The 21,971-nt window shown below is 43.0% G+C and overlaps 1 pseudogene; it reads left to right on the top strand.

The window, feature by feature from the left end:
• The first annotated feature begins 18,525 nt into the window (after positions 1 to 18,525).
• LOC146654944 (uncharacterized) lies at positions 18,526 to 21,562 on the top strand (annotated as a pseudogene).
• The last annotated feature ends 409 nt before the right edge of the window (positions 21,563 to 21,971 follow it).

Here is a 21,971-nt window from a genome sequence, read left to right as displayed (position 1 = left end):
CTTGTTTACACTCGTAATAACACAAACACTAAATCCTGCTTCTCTGGTGCTGTTGTGTAGCAGTGTGTACACCTGAGACTGTCACCTGTCTGTCTGTCCTGCACTCTCTCTCTGTTTCTTTCTCTCTGATTGTGGAATAAAAGTATGAACATGTGTTTATAAGTTACACTTGTGTTTGAATCCTGCAGCTTATCACACATTTGATTTCCATGTGTGACGACTGCAAGTGTCCAGAGTGAGGACAGACTGAGGGACCCACTGCTGCACATCATCTGTGAGACTTTGCACCCCTGATGATCCACCAGGACAAACTCAGCAGTATGTGAGGAAGAGGAGGAGGAAGAGCCAGCAGCAGCTGACAGATGGAGAGAATAGACAGACTGTTCCCTGTTTGTGAAGGACTGCTAGGAAAGTTTAACATAACTGTCTGTGCTGAATCAGTCTTATTAGGTAATGTTCAAATAATGTTATCCTCCCAGTGTTTCCAGTGTGGGAGAAAGTACTCAGGGCCTTCAAGTTACACACTACAGGGAGTGCAGAATTATTAGGCAAGTTGTATTTTTGAGGAATAATTTTATTATTGAACAACAACAACCATGTTCTCAATGAACCCAAAAAGCTCATTAATATCAAAGCTGAATGTTTTTGGAAGTAGTTTTTAGTTTGTTTTTAGTTTTAGCTATTTTAGGGGGATATCTGTGTGCAGGTGACTATTACTGTGCATAATTATTAGGCAACTTAACAAAAAACAAATATATACCCATTTCAATGATTTATTTTTACCAGTGACACCAATATAACATCTCCACATTCACAAATATACATTTCTTTTTTTTTTTGATCAAGGTCTTTTTATTGAACAAAGAATTGCTTCCAACAACAATTATGGCAAAATTAACAAACAGTTGTGCCCCCACCCCCCCAGAACAGTGTAACTAAAACCCAGCCAGAGAGGAAAGGAGAGACAAAATAACATAAAATAAAATAAAGTTACAGATACAAAGTAAATAATAAAATAAATGAACAACAGCAAGAGAAAAAAACAAAAACAAAAAAAAACCCCACTCACACGCACATTAAGCAATAGTATCCGGACTTAATCTTTCAAAGTAAGTAAGAAAAGGTTGCCATGTGTCATAGAACCGCTGAACCGAACCTTTTACAGTGTAGCGGATCTTTTCCAGCTGAGTATAGTACATGACATCCTTAACCCATTGCCCATATACAGGTGGAAGTGGCTCTTTCCATTTCAATAATATCATTCTACGGGCCAAAAGAGTGCAGAAGGCCAGAAGATCAGAGTGTGATTTGGAAAGACTGGCATCACAAGGCGTCACTCCAAAAATAGCTATAAACGGGCAGGGTGCAATTGGAACACCAAATATGTTGGATATGGTTTCAAATATGCTTTTCCAAAAGCTACCCAGTTTTGGACACGCCCAGAACATGTGAAATAGGGAAGCAGGCTCTCGTTTGCACCGGTCACATGTGGGGTCAAACCCATCCTTGATTTTGCTCAGTCTAGTTTTAGACCAATGGAGACGGTGAACAACTTTGAACTGAATCACCACATGTTTAAGGCAAATAGATGATGAAGAAATGCTATTGATTATCTTGTGCCAAGTCTCATCTGTAATCCGTTGGCCAAGATCACTTCCCCATCGTTCCCTAAGTGATTGCAATGTGGACAGCCTAAAATTACTCAACAGCTCATAAACATCACTTATAACCCGCTTAGCATTTGGCTTAAAATCAAAAATATCATCCAAAAGGGATGGTGGTGGACAGGACGGAAAGCAGTCAGTATTAGAAGCAACAAAATTCCTATATCCAAAATGCTATATCCGTTCTAAGTCGTTGTAAATGAGTAATAACCTTTTTCCGCTTGACTGGATGGTTGAGTGATTTTACATTCCAGCTTACAAAATTTACCACCCGATCACTAAATGATCGCGCTGTGCTCATCCCTGCTCAAATAGTAAAATATGAAAGCTCCAGATGCACAACAGGCATAGGAGAAGAGGAAAGAGAGGGGAGGAAGAAGAAGGAAAAAAAAAAAAAGAAAGAAAAAAAAACAACAAACAAAAAAAAAACACATTGATAAGTAAAATAAACATATCTTTTTTTTTTTTTTTTTTTTTTTTTTTTTTTCCTAAATGACATCAGAAACAGCAGTATGCGACATTACGTGATGGCAGAGCTTCAGTTCATCCTTTGTCATTTTTTTTTTTTTTTTTTTTTTTAATAAATAGGACAGGGGGAATGAATGAGAGAAAGAAAGAAAACCAAAGGGGAGAAGAGACGGTGAGAAGGGGGGGGAAGAGAGAAAAAAAAAAAAGAACTCCTGGGTCACCTGTATGGAGAAAAAAAAAAAAAACAAACAAAAAAAACAAACAGAGGAGACAGCAAACAACAAAGAGCAACATAATAATAGAGAAAACAAAGCACCATCACAATAAACTAGCTAGTCATAGATATCAATATTTACTAAATAATAAACGATATTGTGCAGCACGCAAGATAGACAGCGCACAGTGTGCTTTGAGGCAGCAGCCAAGAAAGCTTTAGTCCGCGTCTGTGAATACCCATGTGTGCATACCTGTGTGGATCAGCATGCTTGCATTCCAAAGGTTTCTCCATGTAATGATCTGCTAGGGAGTGTGGGGGGGCCACAGCCCCGTCCTCCAGGGTGTGAAGCGGGTATGGAGGAGATCAAAACTCCAGACATCCAGAGGCCCCCAGAAAATAAACATATCTGGCTGAAGCCCAAACCAAGAACACAATGAGCAATTACACCAGATCGAACATGGTGACTGCCAAACCCCCTGCAAACAGATCCACACATATAGCCTAGTGCTTGTTTGGGTTACTATAAGCCAGACTCTCAGGCTCCCGCTGGCCGCTTGACATAACATATCCTACAAAGAAAAATAGTCAATAAAATAGAAAAAGAAAAAGAAAAAATATATATATATACACATACATATATCGACATCCAAACAAAGTATAGAACTTTTCTAAACCCAATGGTATTGCCATGAAATAAAATGAACCAAAATGTGTTTATGAAATAAGTTTAAATGTCTGAACAAGAAGTGTCTCTTCAAGCTTTTCATCACCGTGCGAACGCTACAACAAACAGTCATGTACACTCAGCCGTAACTGAGACAACCAACCGTAGCACTGGCGCTCCCACATAGAGCGACAGGCGCAGCCTCCTCAAACGTTGATAATATGTTCTTTAGATCAATTGCTCTGGGCTCCTTTGATCAGCTCCATCACCTAGTGGGGGTGGGGGGTCATAGTTTGGTCCCGCCTTCACTGTTGTGATTGGTGTGGGGGTAGGGACAGGCTTAGGGCGTCGGGGGGTTCCCCGGAGGCATCTTCCTTGGGGGGCTCAACCCGGGGTAGCGGTCATGTCCGGTTAGGGGCTCTGTTGGCTCTCAGGTGACTGTTTCCTCGCGGCTGCGTGCAGCGGGGCTAGGGGAGGGTCTGTGCTGACGGACGTGGGTTACTGACCTGGTAGCCTGGCTGCCCCTGGGTGGGTCCGGGATGGGCGTGAGGTTCTGGGGGCGCTCCGTCTCTGGGCTGGGACCCGGACCGGGCCTCGGGGGCTTGGGTCCTGGTTGGTGTGTTGCCGGGGTTGTGGGCGGGTGGGTGCATGGGGGCCCAGCCCTGGAGCAGGGTGCCGCCGGTGCGTCGAGCCACCTGGGGGGCTCTTCAACTGGTGGGGGAGATTGTCACATCTTGCAGGAGCTTTCCTCTCCTCAGGAGCTCCCTCTGCAGGAGGGGGAGATACAGGAGAGGTGGAGGAAGATCTCAGCCTGGGTGTTTATTGTCTTATGTAGTTGTAAATAGCTGTGAATGGGTTTGTTAATATTTTCGTTTGAGACACCTTCGTTTTGGGATTTTGGTGGAGAGCTTTAGTTTGTTTCTCGTGTGTTTTTTTTCTTATTTTTATTTTCATACGTTGCACGCCGGTTGCCTAGGCCGGGGTGTAACAATTGGGGGCTCGTCTTTTCTGTGGTTCTTTTGGTGTGTCCTTTTGGTTTGTTCTTTTTGTTTGTTCTTTGTCGTGGCTGTTGTCGCGGATCGGCTGTCTGTGTTCTTGGTTGTCTCTACTTTTCTGGTTGGCAGTTTTTTCTTGTGTGGGTGGGTGTGTGTTAAAATGGAATTTAAGTTGGAGGATTTCACTTTAGGCCCAACTGAAGAAAAGTTGGACAGATGTAAAAAGGCTGACCTCATTCTTATTGCCAATTTCTTTGATGTGACTGTGCCATTGAATGCAAAGAAAAAAGAGCTTAAAGAGCTCCTGTGTCTTAAACTGAATGAAAGGGGGTTGTTTGGTGAGCCGGGTCCTGCAGAGGGCGTCGAGCTGGGGGCGGTTGCTGGTATTCCTGCCCCACTGAAAGATCTCCCTTCTCAACCTAGCCTTTCTGCGGAAGAGCTGCAGTTAACGCTGCGAATAAGGGAAGTGGAGTTAAAAAAGCAGCAGGTGGAGGTGGAAGCTATGCACTTAAGGGTGAGGGCTCTGGAGATAGAGAGGGGAACCTCTGTATCTGCCAGTCCTCCTACACCTCGGTCAGCTCCGCAGTCACCATCCCCTAAGCCGGAAGACAGCTTTGATGTAAGTAGACACATCAAATTAGTGCCAGCATTTAGAGAAACTGAGGTAGACTCTTATTTCACAGTGTTTGAGCGCATTGCAGGTGCACTACACTGGCCAAAGAATGTATGGTCTCTTTTACTTCAATGCAAATTGGTGGGGAAAGCTCAAGAGGTATGCACCGCTCTTTCACTGGAGGACAGTTTGGACTATGATATTGTGAAAGCTGCTGTCCTGCGTGCATACGAGCTTGTGCCAGAGGCTTACAGGCAAAGATTTAGGAATGGGAAAAAATCTGCCAACCAGACGTATGTGGAGTTTGCCAGAGAAAAGAAAACTCTATTTGATAAGTGGTGTCATGCTACAAAAGTAAAAACATTAGATGACTTGCGTGAGTTGGTGATGTTAGAAGAGTTTAAAAGTCAACTCCCAGACAAAGTGGTAACCTACTTAAATGAACAGAAGGTTACGACTCTCGCCACTGCTGCTGTACAGGCTGATGAGTTTGTGTTGACACACAAAGCGGTGTTTTCATTCCCTGTTCACAGCCCACAGACCTCCGTTAGCCCACATATCTGGTCTCCAAAGAGCACCCGCCGTACCACCACCTCATTCATCGACGATAGAGAGTGTTATTTTTGCCATAAGCAGGGACACCTCATTGCTGCTTGTCCCGTTCTGAAAAGAAAAGAACAGATCAGGAAGGGTACATCTCCTTCCCCAATAAACCTCCTACAGACCAAACCTCATGCATTAGAAGATGTGACTGTAATTCAGAAGGATAAAGTAGATGAAGAGTTCAAGCCTTTTGTGTCAAACGGTTTTGTTTCATTGATGGGAGAAGAAAAGAGGGTTCCTGTTAGTATTTTGCGGGACACTGGTGCAAAACAGTCGCTCATTCGTGAGGGGGTCTTACCGTTCTCAGCTCAATCCTATTGTGGTGCTGATGTGTTAGCCTGGGGAGTTAGGATGTGTGTAATACGTGTGCCTTTACACTTTGTGCAGCTTTCGTCTCAGTTTGTGTCGGGTGAGGTTAAACTTGGGGTGCGACCCCAGTTACCGGTTGCAGGCATTGACGTCATCCTTGGAAACGATCTAGCCGGCTGCAAAGTTTTTCCGTTGCCTGAGGTAATTGAAGCACCACTTACAGAAAATGGGGGTTTTGATCTCGCCATCCCAAACGCTGCCCCGTTGTTTCCTGTGTGTGCTGTGACACGTGCGCAGGCACGCAAACATGGAGACTTGGTGGATCTTAGCGACTCCTTCTTAAGTGATTCAGATCCAACAAGCTTGCGACCCGACTGTGAAAGTGCCCCCGTTTCTGTAGAGCTTCAGGCTGATGAGGAAGCTATGACACTGTCAGTAGATAAAGAAACGCTCATAGAAGCTCAGAAAAATGATGAGAGCTTGTCATCTTGTTGGGCTTATGTGACAGAACCTAAGAGTGGGAAATCTGCGTCTTACCTCATTGAGGATGGGGTGCTGATGCGCTACTGGACTCCCAGTTCTGGCTGCACACATGAGGAAGTGCAGCAGATCGTTGTTCCGCAGTCATTCCGTCCCCAGGTCCTAAGCTTAGCACATGACCACATCATGTCCGGTCACTTGGGAATCACAAAAACATACAACCGTGTCCTCCGTTACTTCTTCTGGCCTGGTCTCAAATCTGATGTTGTAAGATTCTGCCGCTCGTGCCACACATGTCAGCTTGCCGGTAAACCAAATCAGGTGATTCCAGCTGCGCCGTTAAAACCCATCCCAGTCATTGGGGAACCTTTCGAACATGTTATCGTTGATTGCGTTGGTCCTCTTCCAAAAACAAAGTCCGGAAACCAATACCTACTCACCATGATGTGTACTGCCACCCGTTATCCTGAGGCCATCCCGTTGCGCTCGTTAAAAACCCGTGGGATTGTGAAAGCACTAGTTAAGTTCTTCTCTACCTTTGGACTGCCTAAACGTATCCAAACGGATCAGGGCACAAACTTTATGTATAAAATCTTTGCCCAGGTCATGACAGAGCTCGGTGTCACCCATCGCACTTCCAGCGCGTATCACCCGGAGAGTCAGGGTGCATTGGAAAGGTTCCACCAAACTCTGAAAAACATGCTTCGCAAGTTTTGCACTGAGTCTGGCCGTGAGTGGGATGAGGGGTTGCCACTGCTATTGTTCGCCGTCAGGGAGACATGCCAGGAGTCTTTGGGGTTCAGTCCAGCTGATTTAGTTTTTGGCCACACGGTGCGCGGTCCGCTACGTCTTTTGAAAGAGAGATTTCTCTCTGATAGACATCGTCCGAAAGAAAACATTCTGGACTATGTTAGTTTGTTTAAAGAGAGGCTGCATAATGCCTGTGACTTTGCTCGTGGCGCGCTAGCAAAGGCTCAGGTCAGAATGAAAACCCACTTTGATAGAAAGTCTGTAGCACGGATGTTTCGGTCAGGTGATCGCGTGTTGGTTTTCTTGCCTGTCGTTGGTTCACCCCTGCAGGCAAAGTTTTCCGGTCCGTATGTCATTGAGCGCAAACTAAGTGAAACTGACTATGTTGTGTTAACCCCTGATCGTAAGAAGAAAAGTCGCGTCTGTCACATCAACATGTTGAAGGAATACATTGATCGCGAACGCTCTAGTCTGTCACCTGCTGTGTTACCTATTGTGTCGGTGTCCGTCTCTCAACCCTTATATAGTCCCTGCGATGATGGGTTGGAGGATAGGAACAGCTCTGTCTCTGGGGTGCGTCTTAGGAACTCTGAAATCTTGGCTGACTTGGATGCCTATTTAGCACATCTGTCTGATCCCGAAAAATCCGATGTCCGTGAGCTCATTAAAAATTACTCAACTCTTTTCGGTGATATCCCCACTCAAACGCATGTGCTAAGTCACGATATTGATGTGGGTGATCACAAGCCCATCAAGCAACATGCCTACAGAGTAAATCCCACTAAGCGTGCCATAATGCAGCAGGAAGTCCAGTATCTTCTCGACCATGGTTTTGCTCTTCCCAGTAATAGCTCTTGGAGCTCACCATCACTTCTCGTCCCAAAACCCGATCAAACCTCCCGTTTCTGTAATGACTTCCGAAAGGTAAATGCTGTTACAAAACCAGACTCTTTCCCACTCCCACGCATGGATGACTTGGTCGACCGTGTTGGATCAGCAACCTTCGTGACCAAGCTTGACCTCCTAAAGGGATACTGGCAGGTTCCGTTAACGGACCGTGCATCCGAAATCAGTGCCTTTGTTACGCCTGACCATTTTTTGCAGTATACCGTCATGCCGTTCGGGCTACGGAATGCCCCAGCCACCTTCCAGCGGCTGATGAACACTGTGCTACATGGAGTCAGAAATTGTGAAGTGTATCTGGATGATATAGTTGCCTATTCATCCACTTGGACTGAACACCTCAAAACCCTTAGCGAAATATTTGACCGTCTGCGTGATGCCTCTCTGACACTAAACCTGGCTAAATGTGAGTTTGGAAAGGCTGTTGTAACCTACCTGGGGAAACAAGTCGGACAGGGTCAGGTCCTCCCTGTTGCTGTGAAAGTGCAGGCAATATTAGATTTCCCAGCTCCGCAGACCCGTCGGGAGCTGCGGCGTTTTCTAGGCATGGCAGGTTATTATCGTGGATTCTGCAAGAACTTCTCTGAGGTAGTAGCCCCGTTAACCAGTCTTGCCAGTCCAAAATCACCATTTATATGGTCTGAGACATGTCAGTTTGCTTTCGAAGCTGTCAAAGCTCTCCTTTGTAGTGCTCCTGTGCTGGCCGCCCCTGATTTCGCACGTCCATTCAAGCTTGAGGTGGACGCCAGTGCCTTGGGGGCTGGGGCAGTGCTTTTGCAGGAGGATGAAAATGGCATTGACCATCCAGTCTGTTTCTTTTCCAAAAAATTCCTAAAACACCAATTGCATTACAGCACGATCGAAAAGGAAGCCTTAGCCTTATTGCTGGCCTTGCAGCACTTTGAAGTGTACCTTGGATCCAGTCCTGTTCCAACTGTCGTGTTCTCTGACCACAACCCTCTCCAGTTCCTAACTCGGATGCAGAACAGCAACCAGCGCCTTATGCGCTGGTCCTTACTCCTCCAGGACTTCAACATTGAAGTCCGATACAAAAAGGGCTTAGAGAATGTCATGGCTGATGCCCTCTCTAGGTCTTGAATCAAACATTTTTGTGTGGGGTTAAATGTTTGATTTTTTTTATTGGGTGGGGGGAAATGTTATGATCCAGTGATGTGTTTGTTTTGTGTTACTCCTCCCACCAGAGGATGGCTGTGGGTATCTTTCCCCTTTTTTTTTTCTAGGAGGTGGACACCTGGGCGTGGCTGTTAGGGATCTGGGTGGAATCTCTGCCTATCCTCGGATTGGATAATTGATGGATCACCTCCAGTATTTAACTACCGGATGACAGCCACCTGGCCTCTCTCCCCGAACCTCCACCACTTAACCAAGAACCTGTGTGTTGATTTACTGCAGTGTAGAGTTTTCGTGTGTATGTCTGGCGTTATTATGTCCATTTTGTAAATAGCTGTAAATAGATTTGTCAAGTAGCGATCGTACGTTTTGTTCACTTTGTATATATCCTTCACTGCAGCAGCGTAGTAGGCGTGAGAAGCCATTTTTGTTGAATAAGTTTTCTCCTGTTTTCTCATTAGAAAGCTAGGTAAGTGAATTGTCTTTTGTTTGGTTTTTTTCACATTGTGTAGGGAAGCGCAGGGACCACGAGGGAGTTTTGTTTGTTATTTTTGGCATCGCTCACTGCCGAAGTAAATAAATGGCTGCTTAGCACTTTAAAAGGTATCATTGTTGGTGTTCTTGCTTGGGTGGGGTGTGGATGGGAAAACTTCTTGTTGCGTTTAATTACTTGCCTAGACTAAAAACGTAACATAATTGGGGGCTCGTCCGGGATTTGAACCCGGGACCTCTCGCTGGTGGCTGTCGTTATGTTACACCCCGGCCTAGGCAACCGGAGTGCAACACGAAAAAAGTAAAAATAAAGAAAAAAAAAAAACACACAAAAAAACCCCACTAAAGCTCACCACCAAAATCCCGAAACGAAAGTATCGACAAATCTATTTACAACAAACTATTTATTTACAACAAAACACCAAACTATTTACAACACGGGGGAGATCGCGACCATGACACCCTGAAACACAGGGTTTAAATACATAGAGGGAGCAATCAGGAAAATGGACAACAGGAGGGAAACACAGCTGGGGCAAATTAGAACTGACGAGACAGGGAAACGTAAACTGAAAACACTAAGATAACACAGACTTTCAAAGTAAAACAGGAAACACATAACAGTCACGCCAAAAACAACACACCGACAACACCGAAACGTAACAGTACCAACAATTTTGTTCACACCTGTATGTGCTTTAGCAAAAAGGAAAGTTTGAAGCCTAATCTTAAAAGTAGAGATAGTGTCTGTCTCCTGAATCCAAATTGGGAGCTGGTTCCACAGAAGCAGCACAGAAGAAAGACTTTTCAGGGAGTTTTTAGGATATTCTCACAATAACTTACAGTAGTCCAGGCATAGTCTGGAGAACGGTAGTTTTTGCCATACATTATCTTCAATGACATAAAGATCAGCACAGATATAAGATTATATATATCTAGACTACAGAAATGTGCAGCCTTACATACCCTCATGTGTGAATGAATTGCAGAAGCACAGCAACGGTTGTCTTCTCAAGCTGTCAAGTATCAGCACAAAACAAGTTAAAGCTAATTTCAGCAGCTGCTGTAAAACACTGCTCTGACTGTGTGTGACAACATTTTATTCAGCCTCTGCTCACTATGCAGACTTCTTAGTGTATCTCATATTACTGCTGGAATCATTTATTATGAAGGTCGAAACACATTTTGGTATTTAAAATTGTTTTATTATAAGGGTAACACAGACCTAATCTTTCTGCTGGCAATGTGGGAAGACAGTGAACAGTTGAACGTTTTGCTGTTCAGTGTGAGGTCTCTGCTGCTTTCAGGTTTGTCTGTGAGCATAATGTGTCCTGTTATGCTTTTAGTCAACATTCATTTATTGGTTGTTCCTCAATGTTGCACCCTCCTGCAAAAATGCTCTCTCGTTACCTCTCCGTCAGTGTTGAATTGCTCCTGTTGCAATAGACACTAACGGCCAGGGGTTAAGTTTGTTGTGCAAGCATTCCACAGGGAAGCTATTTTTCTTGCCACCTACATCTATACCTCGCTAATTCATGACCTGTCTATAAATGCTTTGTTAGTAACAATGCCACCCCTCACAACTGGCTTAAAGATTAGAAAAAGAAGCACTGTCATTCCAAAAATTCCTCTGACAAATACAGATAATTACAGGAATTAGCCTGCTATTTTGTCATTAGCCTTCACTTTCAATGAGCCAATAATGAAAAGAGAAACAAGAGTCGCAGACAAAGATGGATGTCTTTAGAGGATTAAGACGTTTTCTCCCCCCACCTCTGAGCCCACATATTCAATTTGCTGTTTTATTAATATTATTAATGTAGTCAAGCTTGAAGCTTTGAAGCCGAGAGTTTTTTCTTCTGATTGGTATTGTGCAAGCACTCACGGCTCAGCTCAGGGGAAGTCAAAGTGATTTCAAATGCACTTTGTTAGTGCCATGATGAAAATGGCAGCTCGCCTTTTTAAAGCTGTATATTTGCAAGCGTGATTATGGGGTGTGTGTTCAAATAAATGAAGCCAAAACAATGACAAACAATCAGCACTTCATAAGCTAGGGAAAGGCCATGGACAGATTAATAAGTGCTTTGCAGACACACTTGCATCCACACACATACATGCAAAGGACCTTTGGAATTACAGATATATGTGACACACTAGACAAGATTTAGTCTGGCACCGTTCTGTATCCAAACGAACAGGAGAAAGCAGCTACCTCACCGTATAATCTACTGTTGATTTGTGTTTGCACAAACGATATCGCAACATTAGGAGGATGATATTTGCCCTGACAGGCATCAGCGGGCCGTTGGCTTTGTTAAGCAGAGAAGGAGCAAGTTGGACATGTGCGGTGTGTACTCTGCAGTTGTTGAGGTGGTTAAAACGACAATGATAACACTGCAGTAATGGCACTATAAAAAACTGATGCATGTAAGCTCTGCTGCTCATTTTAAAGGTTTTGTTTTCAGGTATCAAACGGCAGAGTTTTCAAATTTTAAAACGAATGCATCAACATGTTTTCTATTACAGGGAGTGCAGAATTATTAGGCAAATGAGTATTTTGTCCACATCATCCTCTTCATGCATGTTGTCTTACTCCAAGCTGTATAGGCTCGAAAGCCTACTACCAATTAAGCATATTAGGTGATGTGCATCTCTGTAATGAGAAGGGGTGTGGTCTAATGACATCAACACCCTATATCAGGTGTGCATAATTATTAGGCAACGTCCTTTCCTTTGGCAAAATGGGTCAAAAGAAGGACTTGACAGGCTCAGAAAAGTCAAAAATAGTGAGATATCTTGCAGAGGGATGCAGCAGTCTCAAAATTGCAAAGCTTCTGAAGCGTGATCATCGAACAATCAAGCGTTTCATTCAAAATAGTCAACAGGGTCGCAAGAAGCGTGTGGAAAAACCAAGGCGCAAAATAACTGCCCATGAACTGAGAAAAGTCAAGCGTGCAGCTGCCAAGATGCCACTTGCCACCAGTTTGGCCATATTTCAGAGCTGCAACATCACTGGAGTGCCCAAAAGCACAAGGTGTGCAATACTCAGAGACATGGCCAAGGTAAGAAAGGCTGAAAGACGACCACCACTGAACAAGACACACAAGCTGAAACGTCAAGACTGGGCCAAGAAATATCTCAAGACTGGTTTTTCTAAGGTTTTATGGACTGATGAAATGAGAGTGAGTCTTGATGGGCCAGATGGATGGGCCCGTGGCTGGATTGGTAAAGGGCAGAGAGCTCCAGTCCCACTCAGACGCCAGCAAGGTGGAGGTGGAGTACTGGTTTGGGCTGGTATCATCAAAGATGAGCTTGTGGGGCCTTTTCGGGTTGAGGATGGAGTCAAGCTCAACTCCCAGTCCTACTGCCAGTTTCTGGAAGACACCTTCTTCAAGCAGTGGTACAGGAAGAAGTCTGCATCCTTCAAGAAAAACATGATTTTCATGCAGGACAATGCTCCATCACACGCGTCCAAGTACTCCACAGCGTGGCTGGCAAGAAAGGGTATAAAAGAAGAAACACTAATGACATGGCCTCCTTGTTCACCTGATCTGAACCCCATTGAGAACCTGTGGTCCATCATCAAATGTGAGATTTACAAGGAGGGAAAACAGTACACCTCTCTGAACAGTGTCTGGGAGGCTGTGGTTGCTGCTGCACGCAATGTTGATGGTGAACAGATCAAAACACTGACAGAATCCATGGATGGCAGGCTTTTGAGTGTCCTTGCAAAGAAAGGTGGCTATATTGGTCGCTGATTTGTTTTTGTTTTGTTTTTGAATGTCAGAAATGTATATTTGTGAATGTGGAGATGTTATATTGGTGTCACTGGTAAAAATAAGTAATTGAAATGGGTATATATTTGTTTTTTGTTAAGTTGCCTAATAATTATGCACAGTAATAGTCACCTGCACACACAGATATCCCCCTAAAATAGCTAAAACTAAAAACTACTTCCAAAAACATTCAGCTTTGATATTAATGAGTTTTTTGGGTTCATTGAGAACATGGTTGTTGTTCAATAATAACATTATTCCTCAAAAATACAACTTGCCTAATAATTCTGCACTCCCTGTAGTAATCAGAATATAATAGCAGAAAATGTTACATCTACAACTATGAGCATATTTATGAAAGGCTTTCCATTTTAACCACATGGCGGGAGGAATGACACAAAACAGTTTTCTCTGTATATTCTTCTACATGTTTCTTTGGTTGTACTCTCACTAAAAGTTTTCGGTACATGTTTAGACCAAGATCAGGTTGAGTTTTCCTGTAAAGAAAGCAACTGTTTGGTGCTTTCCAGTGAACATTAGTAGAATGCTTATTAATAATTTTGATTATTCTGTTGGGTTTTTTAAACAACAAAGCTTTAAGCATTTCCTGCTTTTGCACCCAACCTCAGGACAAAGATGCAGTAAGGACGTTTGTTTATGTGGACTGACTTTGCCTTTTTCGCTGCACCCCACTGTCATTGTGTCATTGTGCAGTAACTGTATAAACCTACTACATCCATGAGGTTGAAACTCAGACTGCACATTATGTTTAAATGAATTATCTTAAGCTAAAGTGAAATGGTGATTGTGGTTGGTTAAGCATGGCTTGGAAACACAGGCTGGATTGGATTCTCAACATTTCCTGTTCCACTGTTACAGGAAAAATGATTATATGTTTCTTTACCTTCTTTTAAATGTACAAAGATGCCCTTTGTCTATGGTTAGATTAGTTTAGAATTATCCTTTTAGACTTTCCCAGCAAAGACATATTGTTTTGGGACATATTGTTTTAGATTGTTTTATCTCTCACAGCTCTCTCCCAGCTCTCTGCTGACGAGACTAGCACCACATATGGAGTTGTTTATTTTATCTGTTTATTATTTTCTTATCCTGTTCTCACTGTCTCTCCTATAAAAAGTGCCAAGCCTCTGTTCATGGTGTGAGTTGTTCTCAGCAGCTCACCCGTGTACACGTTTAGCAAAGAAAGTAACTTTGTCTCATTGTGTCTTTATTTCTCCTGGGTTTTTTACAGAGTTTTCTCCTAACATTTCTTGGTCCTTCGAGCCGGATCACCTCCATCGTGTCCCATCTCCGTGACCAGTCCACGTTGTTCGCCTGTCGACAGCTCACACACCAGGTGTGTGATAAAAGACCAAGAGCGTTAAATTCGGGTCTTGGCCAACGTCTTAGAAAGCGACCCACGGTGGTGGGACCCGATCGAGGTGGACCAGACCCGGCGACACTGACCAGGTAGATACAGACACACTGACACAATCTTGCGTAAAAGCGTATTTTAAATTCAGGGAATTTGAAATAGCGGAAGTAGCTCGTCGACTGGTAGCTTGGAGCTCGTCGACTGGAAGCTCCCCACCTCTGTGGGTTAGGTTTGGAGCTCTGGGTAGCTCCCCCAGCTGGGTCTAGACTGGGTCTAGGGAGTAAGTAGCTCTGGGAGCTCCCCTTATCATAAGGGTTCCGGTCGCGCGCGCGTCGAAGCTGTGAATGTGAATGTGTGTGTGTGTATTGTTTTAATTAACGGAGCAAGCTGAATTTTCACAGTCCAATAAGAGACTGAGCTGCTCCTACTGTGTTTTTCTTTTACTGCTATTCACTGAAGTGCTGGTGAGTTGAGAGAACGGTCGAGTTCCGTCTCGTAAAGTTCACACCGCTTTCGGAACTAGTCCGAAAGTCGAAGGGCGTGTGAGCAACCACTCTCGTCTCTAATACCAGCGAAGGTGATAGCAGCTGTATCGCGTATACATTACTTAAACAAAAATAAGTAAATACACAAATAAGATGGGTAATCAAGCAAGTGAAATTAAAACTCACTCCTGCTGACGAGCAGTGGTGAGAAAAGAAAAGTCCAGGGGCCGGACAAAACAATGTCTGTAAATTGAGAAATTTAAGAAAACAAAATATAAACAGTCAGAAGAATAGAACTCAACTGCCAGTTTAGTAAAACCAGAAGACGAGACACTGTGCAGTGCCCACAATCTTTTTAGTAAACCATCACTCATGCCTGCAGCCGCATCTGCAGCAACACCCATATCAGGAAGAACTTAATAATCCCTTATTAAGTGAAAACTAGAGATCAAAGTAGTTTGAAGTAGTTTAAAAGGGTTGAAAACAGACCCCACTGAGTAGATATAAATATAAAAAGTACGAAATAAAGATAAACAAAGGGAAAATTACAGTAGAAATTATCTTTAGAGTATTTGAAATTAATAATAGCAAGGATAACAACCTGTAAAGTGATATTAACAATGAAACACAGTTGGCATGATGACCATGCCCACAATGTATAAAATGAATATAAAGCAAATAATTCACACGAAAATATTTTAATAAAATAAATAAAGTATATTAAGGCTGTGTCATTGTTCAGCCAAGGACAGTGTGTGAAAAGGTAACTGTCTCCATCCTGGGAAAAGGATGATACTGCAGGTCATCTGAAGCCCTTGATGGATACAAAATAAAATATAAATAATATAATAGAACTGCCTGGTCCGCCATGCAACAGAGAGAACAAATGTGACCGCAGATTGGATGAATTCTAAATTATCTGTTTGCTGAATAAGATGATCCTAACTATCAAATTGGCTCAGTAGTAGTATAGTGGTACACACTAATAAAATAGTATAATATGCTATTGCTGTTATATAAGACAAAGAGGATAATATTAACAATGACATAATATTAATATGAAGAGGCACCTTAGTCGGTTATGATGTGAGGTGGATAATTGTTAAACAGTAGTCTGCATCAAGCTTAAGGTTTGCTGAAACTCAGTGTAATGACATGTGAGATGAAGACAATACAGAGAATAACTAAACTAATGAAGTGCATAGAGGCACTTGACCAGCTTGAAACCTATCATCCTAGAATGACACATTGCTGAGATATAGAGCACACCTATAATAACAACCAATAAGCAAAACCCTGTAGACAACAGCTAAAACTACAGGATTGAGAAGCTGAATTAAATATGTAGACACTGCTAAGCTGATGAGCATGTTACACATTTTCTTTTATTTTTATTTATTTGTTTTTTTTTTAGAGCAGAAGCTGCATGCTATTAAAAGCCAACATATGCAGACTTCTGCCTTGTTCGGGTGGCAGCATTTTTTTCTTTTTTCTTTTGTGTCCTGACACGTGTATGTTTTTTGTTTTTGTTTGATTATTTTGTTGGTTTTGGAAACGAATTTAAACGAACTTGTGACAATACTTGAGAATCACAATGACACATAGTGATTAGGCATATGATTGAAAAATGCCTAGGTTTAGAGCTGTGAGCTATGAGCTGTGAGCAATGCAAAGTTTAAATATATATATATATTTGTATAAATGGGAAACAACCGTAACTTGAAAGTTTGAAATGTGTGAGATGCATGAATTGTTTGAAAAACTAGAAATTATCTAAAAATGCCTTAAGTGAAAATGTAGTGTTGCATCTATAGAGAAGAGAAAAAAGAAGAAGCATTCTATAACTTAAAAATAAGGCAGACGTGTTGACAATAGACTAAGAGACTCATTTGCAGGTGGCTATCAGGAACAGAGAGGCAAGAAAGGTCACAGACACCAAGGCTGTAGACAGCCACGCAGAGACAGCAGATAAAATAGAGACAATGCCTGCTAGAACCGTGGAGAGGAAGGTCACTTCACACGAGATTGTAGGAGTAGGCCACAGAGAAATAATGCAAAACAGTTTTGAGGCAGCCACTTACGAACTTACAGTTTTCAAAGGACAAATTAGTTGTACAGTCAGCTGCAGGCCACACAATTGTACAACAATTAACTGCTGAGTGCATGCTAAATGACACCCCACCAGAGCTAAAAGCACTACACGATGTGGCCCATCAACACACACCCGCCACATCCACTTTCCAGAAACCAACCGAGTATCACAACATTCTGAGATTTAAACAACCTCCAGGCCCAGATCCACCTTATGATCAGCAAGTGTGGAAGCTAGGAGAACAGCATTTGACCTTACAGCACAGGCCGAAATTGTGTAGGTTACGCAGTAACCACAGATAGTAGGATAATAGAAGCAAAACCACTTTCTTCTTCATGTTCTGCACAGAGCGCTGAGCTGATAGCTGTGATACGCGAAAGTGAAATACACAAAGACAAACTAATAAATATACATACAGACAGCCAGTATGTTTTCTCTGCTGTGCATCATTTTGCAAAAAATTTGGCAAAACAGAGGAATGATTACATCAACCGGAAAACCGGTTCAGTATGCCAACCTCTTACAACGCCTACTGACTCATTACTACAGGCAACAACTTTGCTGACAGAGCAGCAAAACAGGCGGCACAAATGACAAACATCACATTGATGGCAGTTAACACACATCAGATTCCACTGGATGTGTTGCAAAATGAACAAAAAGCAGCAAGCACAGCCGAACAGACAAAATGGCTAAAACACGGTGCAGTTCTGACAAACGACTTAATTATGTGTTATGGCAAGCCAGTGTTGCCAAAATCTCTCCACAAGATGGCGGCATTAGTGACTCATGGCTGTACGCATTTGTCATCGGGGGGAATGACCTGTATTGTCAACTCTCATTTCTACACTGTAAATTTTGAAACTTCAGCAAAACAATTTGTCAGAACGTGCATGACGTGTCAAAAACCTCACCCTTTTCACACAATTCATATGGATTTTATTGAGCTAAGCGAATGTCAAGGGTCGAAATACGCCCTAGTGGTTATAGATGTGTTCTCAAAATGGCCGGAAATCTATCCAGTGAAAAAGGCAGATGCAATTTCAGTAGCAAAGTGCCTGTGCAATCACTTCATACCCACATATGGCATCCTAGCTTTGATACGATCAGACAACGGCACTCATTTTGTAAATGATGTCATCACTAAGGTCTCTGAAGCACTCGGTTTCAGCATAAAACACCATTGTGCGTATCACCCTCAGAGCGCAGGCCTTGTAGAGAGAACTAACGGCGCTATAAAACAAAGGCTCAGGAAATGCATCGCAGAAACAGGAAGGCCGTGGCCTGAATGTTTGGGTTTAGTGAAAATGTGGATGCGCTTAACGCAAGGCTCCCATAAACTAACTCCATTTGAAATCATTCATGGTAGGCCGTTCCCACTGCCCATCACCAGTCAACCAATAGACAAATCAATCAGAGAAAACACATTAGCAGAATGGATGTCTAAGCTGTTAGAAAACAAGGAGATCATTGTACATAATCAACAACCTGATGATGTTTCTCCAGTGTCTTGCAGATTACAGCCCGGTGACTGGGTTCTGATCAAGGTGCTCCAAAGAAAAAACTGGAGCGCACCCAGGTGGGAGGGACCACATCAGGTTCTCCTCACCACGCCCACCGCTTGCAAAATTGCGGAACGACCATCCTGGATCCATCAGAGTCACTGCAGGCGAGTAAGTGAAGCCATCTAAACTCAGTCGACACAGGCTCGCCCAATTGTTGTGATCTCGCCCGGTGGAGGGAACAGCCTTTCTGGCCGGGGGGTCTACTCACGACAGGAGGGTGTGTCCTGTTGTCATGAGGTGGTGGCTCCTAATAACTGCAGCGGCCCTGACCCTGGCCGGGCTCCTCATCTTTGCTTCCGTGAGGGACAACAAGTCACGCTATATGAAGAAAAGGCAGACACTGTATGACAAAGGAAAGTACACCAAGTTTCCCCATGGCTACGCCACTAACTTCTGGTGGCAGTTTATGAACACTACAGCTCACTTGAATAATAAAACTGACTGCTATGCATGTACCCATATGCCCCTATCCTCACAGACGTCTGGTCTGTGGCCATACAGCATACCTGAAGATCACAGTTGGTGCCTGTTGGGCCTGGCAACACATCCAGGCTACGGTACTCTTTGGTCCAAGGCCAACTACAGCATCCCAGCTAAAGCAACCTGGAGGTCATCGTCACTCACGAATGTGCACTGTTCCGGACAGACCTACCTACTGACCTGGCCCCAAGTCTCAGACCCACTGCCTGATGTAATTCTACTGAACAACCTGAACGCAGCACAACTGCCAGTATGTGTGATGAACAATGGATCGCGGGCAGTGGGGGAGCTGCCTACTCACCTATGTAAATACACACTTTCTGCCCACCGAGGAATGAGAGGAAGTGTATGGCCTGTTCAACCAACACAACCTGTGCCAGTAACGCGACGCTGATGAGCCTCAACTGTCGCTCCGACTACAGCTACCGAATGCCACTACAAACAAAGACTCAGTACCAGACAGGATGTGCACGGACGGCACCCAGCAGTAGAGGAACCAGAGTTTTGGCTGACTGGTACTTCCTATGTGGCAATAAGGCTTATCTGTCACTCCCTGAAGGTTGGGGGGGGTCTGTGCGCCCTGGTGCAACTATCGGATCACGTCTTCTTCATGCAAAGTGTTGCACATCACCCAAGCAGCCGACAGAGACGTGAAGTGGACATCGCCACACCCAATTCTTTCGGCATTACAGTGGACACTGGAGTGCCGGGAGAGTTTCGCATCTGGGGAGGAGGAGTGAAATTCTTACAGAGCTTGATCCCCGGCATTGGAGTTGCCGAGGTGCGGGATCACGTGGAAATCAACCGATATGCTCTGCTACGACACATCAACTTAACTAAGACCCTGGGAACGGTTTTAGCAGGAGAACAGAAGGCCATCAGAACGATGGTGCTGCAGAACAGACTGACACTGGACCTGCTAACAGCATCACAAGGAGGAGTTTGTAAGCTGATCGGGGAGACATGTTGCACGTTTATCCCTGAAGGATACGAAGCTGGAGGAGACATTTATGAAGCTTTGCAGAATTTGACCATTCTGCAGAAATATGTCGCTGACCACACATCTGGAGCAGCCACACCACAAGGCTGGCTGGACTGGCTATTTGGCGGCTCGTGGTTGGCTGCTGCAGCGAAGCCGTTTGTCTTTCTAGGTTTCATCATGGTAGCACTGCTCATATTAGTGTTGTGTGTGGTGCCATGTCTAAGAGTAATGATTTCAAAGATGATAACAACTACAATGACTGCTTATGTTGCCGTGCCTCAAGAAGAACAGCATCCCGTCGCAATTCTGTTAGAGGAACTTGTAATAGCTGCTAATAAATGACGTGGTGATTAAAAATGACTTGTCAAGTGATCATGCACTGATTAACACATTAGTAGTTTATACAGGTACAACATAAGGTTTTCTTATTCTTTTATTTTCTTTTATTTTTTGTAGTTTTAGTTTTATTTTTTTTTCTTCATTATTACTTTTATGCTTTCTTTTACTGTATTTTCCTTAATTCTTTTTATTTTATTTGTTTTATTCTTTAGACCACATGATTTACATTTCTGCTATGCTGACATTTTGACAATTAAAAAATTGCTAAAGATACTTAATAAATAACCTTTACAGACAATTGGTGTATACATTTAAAATAAGTTAAAACAGGAGGGAATATGTTACAGGAAAAATGATTCTGTTTCTTTACCTTCTTTTAAATGTACAAAGATGCCCTTTGTCTATGGTTAGATTAGTTTAGAATTATCCTTTTAGACTTTCCCAGCAAAGACATATTGTTTTGGGACATATTGTTTTATCTCTCACAGCTCTCTCTCAGCTCTCTGCTGACGAGACTAGCACCACATATGGAGTTGTTTATTTTATCTGTTTATTATTTTCTTATCCTGTTCTCACTGTCTCTCCTATAAAAAGTGCCAAGCCTCTGTTCATGGTGTGAGTTGTTCTCAGCAGCTCACCCGTGTACACGTTTAGCAAAGAAAGTAACTTTGTCTCATTGTGTCTTTATTTCTCCTGGGTTTTTTACAGAGTTTTCTCCCAACATCCACAAAAGAAGAAATTGTGGAATAAAATGAGATATACACAGAGACCGAATAAGACTTTGCAGCAAAGAATGTGAATATTTTAATTTACCTATCATGTTTAATTTACTGTTGTATAAATAGCAATGGAATATAATAATACACTGACATTTTTATGAGAAATAAATCTAATTATGCAGTAAATGTTTGAAATATGCATGTGCTCACAATCTGAGATGTAATAACTCAGATAATTATAAAAATAACAAATGCACCTTTAATTGAAATTGATTTGTTCTAAATCTTTTCCCCGAGCATTTCTTCTTTAACTGAAAGTGTACTGTAACAAAAAAGTCACCAATGAAATTAAATCATGAAAACTAATCAACCACCCCATCCCCATCCTGTCCTCCAGCTCCAGTCACCACTAGGTGGCAGTAGAGACAGTCCCATGCTGCCCTCTAGTGAGTTCATTTGACAGAGCACTTGCTGCAGTTGGACACAGAGTCAGTGGGGCTCTGTCAGGATTTCTGTTTACACATCCCAGTTTCCCTTTCCTACTCCATAGTAACACGTTGGTGTTTCACCAACTCAGAAGTGCATGACTGCTCTAGATTTCATACAAATAGTGTTAGGATATTAATATTAGGATAGTCATTACTTACTTTAGTACTTCTGATGTTGCATGTTGTTTATGGAAAAAGTACCTTCACTATATTCCAAATAAATCTATTTGTGTTGCTTTCCTTACAGTTATCAGGGTGCTCAGCCTCTCTACAGCCCAGGTGACCTCCAGCATTAGGACACAAACATGCTGGCTGTGTGTTGTCTCTGACTTATTGGACCAACAGCATCCATGTACATTTGTTCATACAAGGGCATGTAAG

The sequence above is a fragment of the Rhamphochromis longiceps genome, linkage group LG13 (genome assembly GCF_057381845.1).
Source record: "Rhamphochromis longiceps isolate RC_006_pf linkage group LG13, R_longiceps_female_GT1.1, whole genome shotgun sequence".
NCBI lineage: Eukaryota > Metazoa > Chordata > Actinopteri > Cichliformes > Cichlidae > Rhamphochromis > Rhamphochromis longiceps.
Note: the sequence above shows the minus strand (reverse complement) of the source record. Positions and strands in the feature narration are given on the sequence as shown.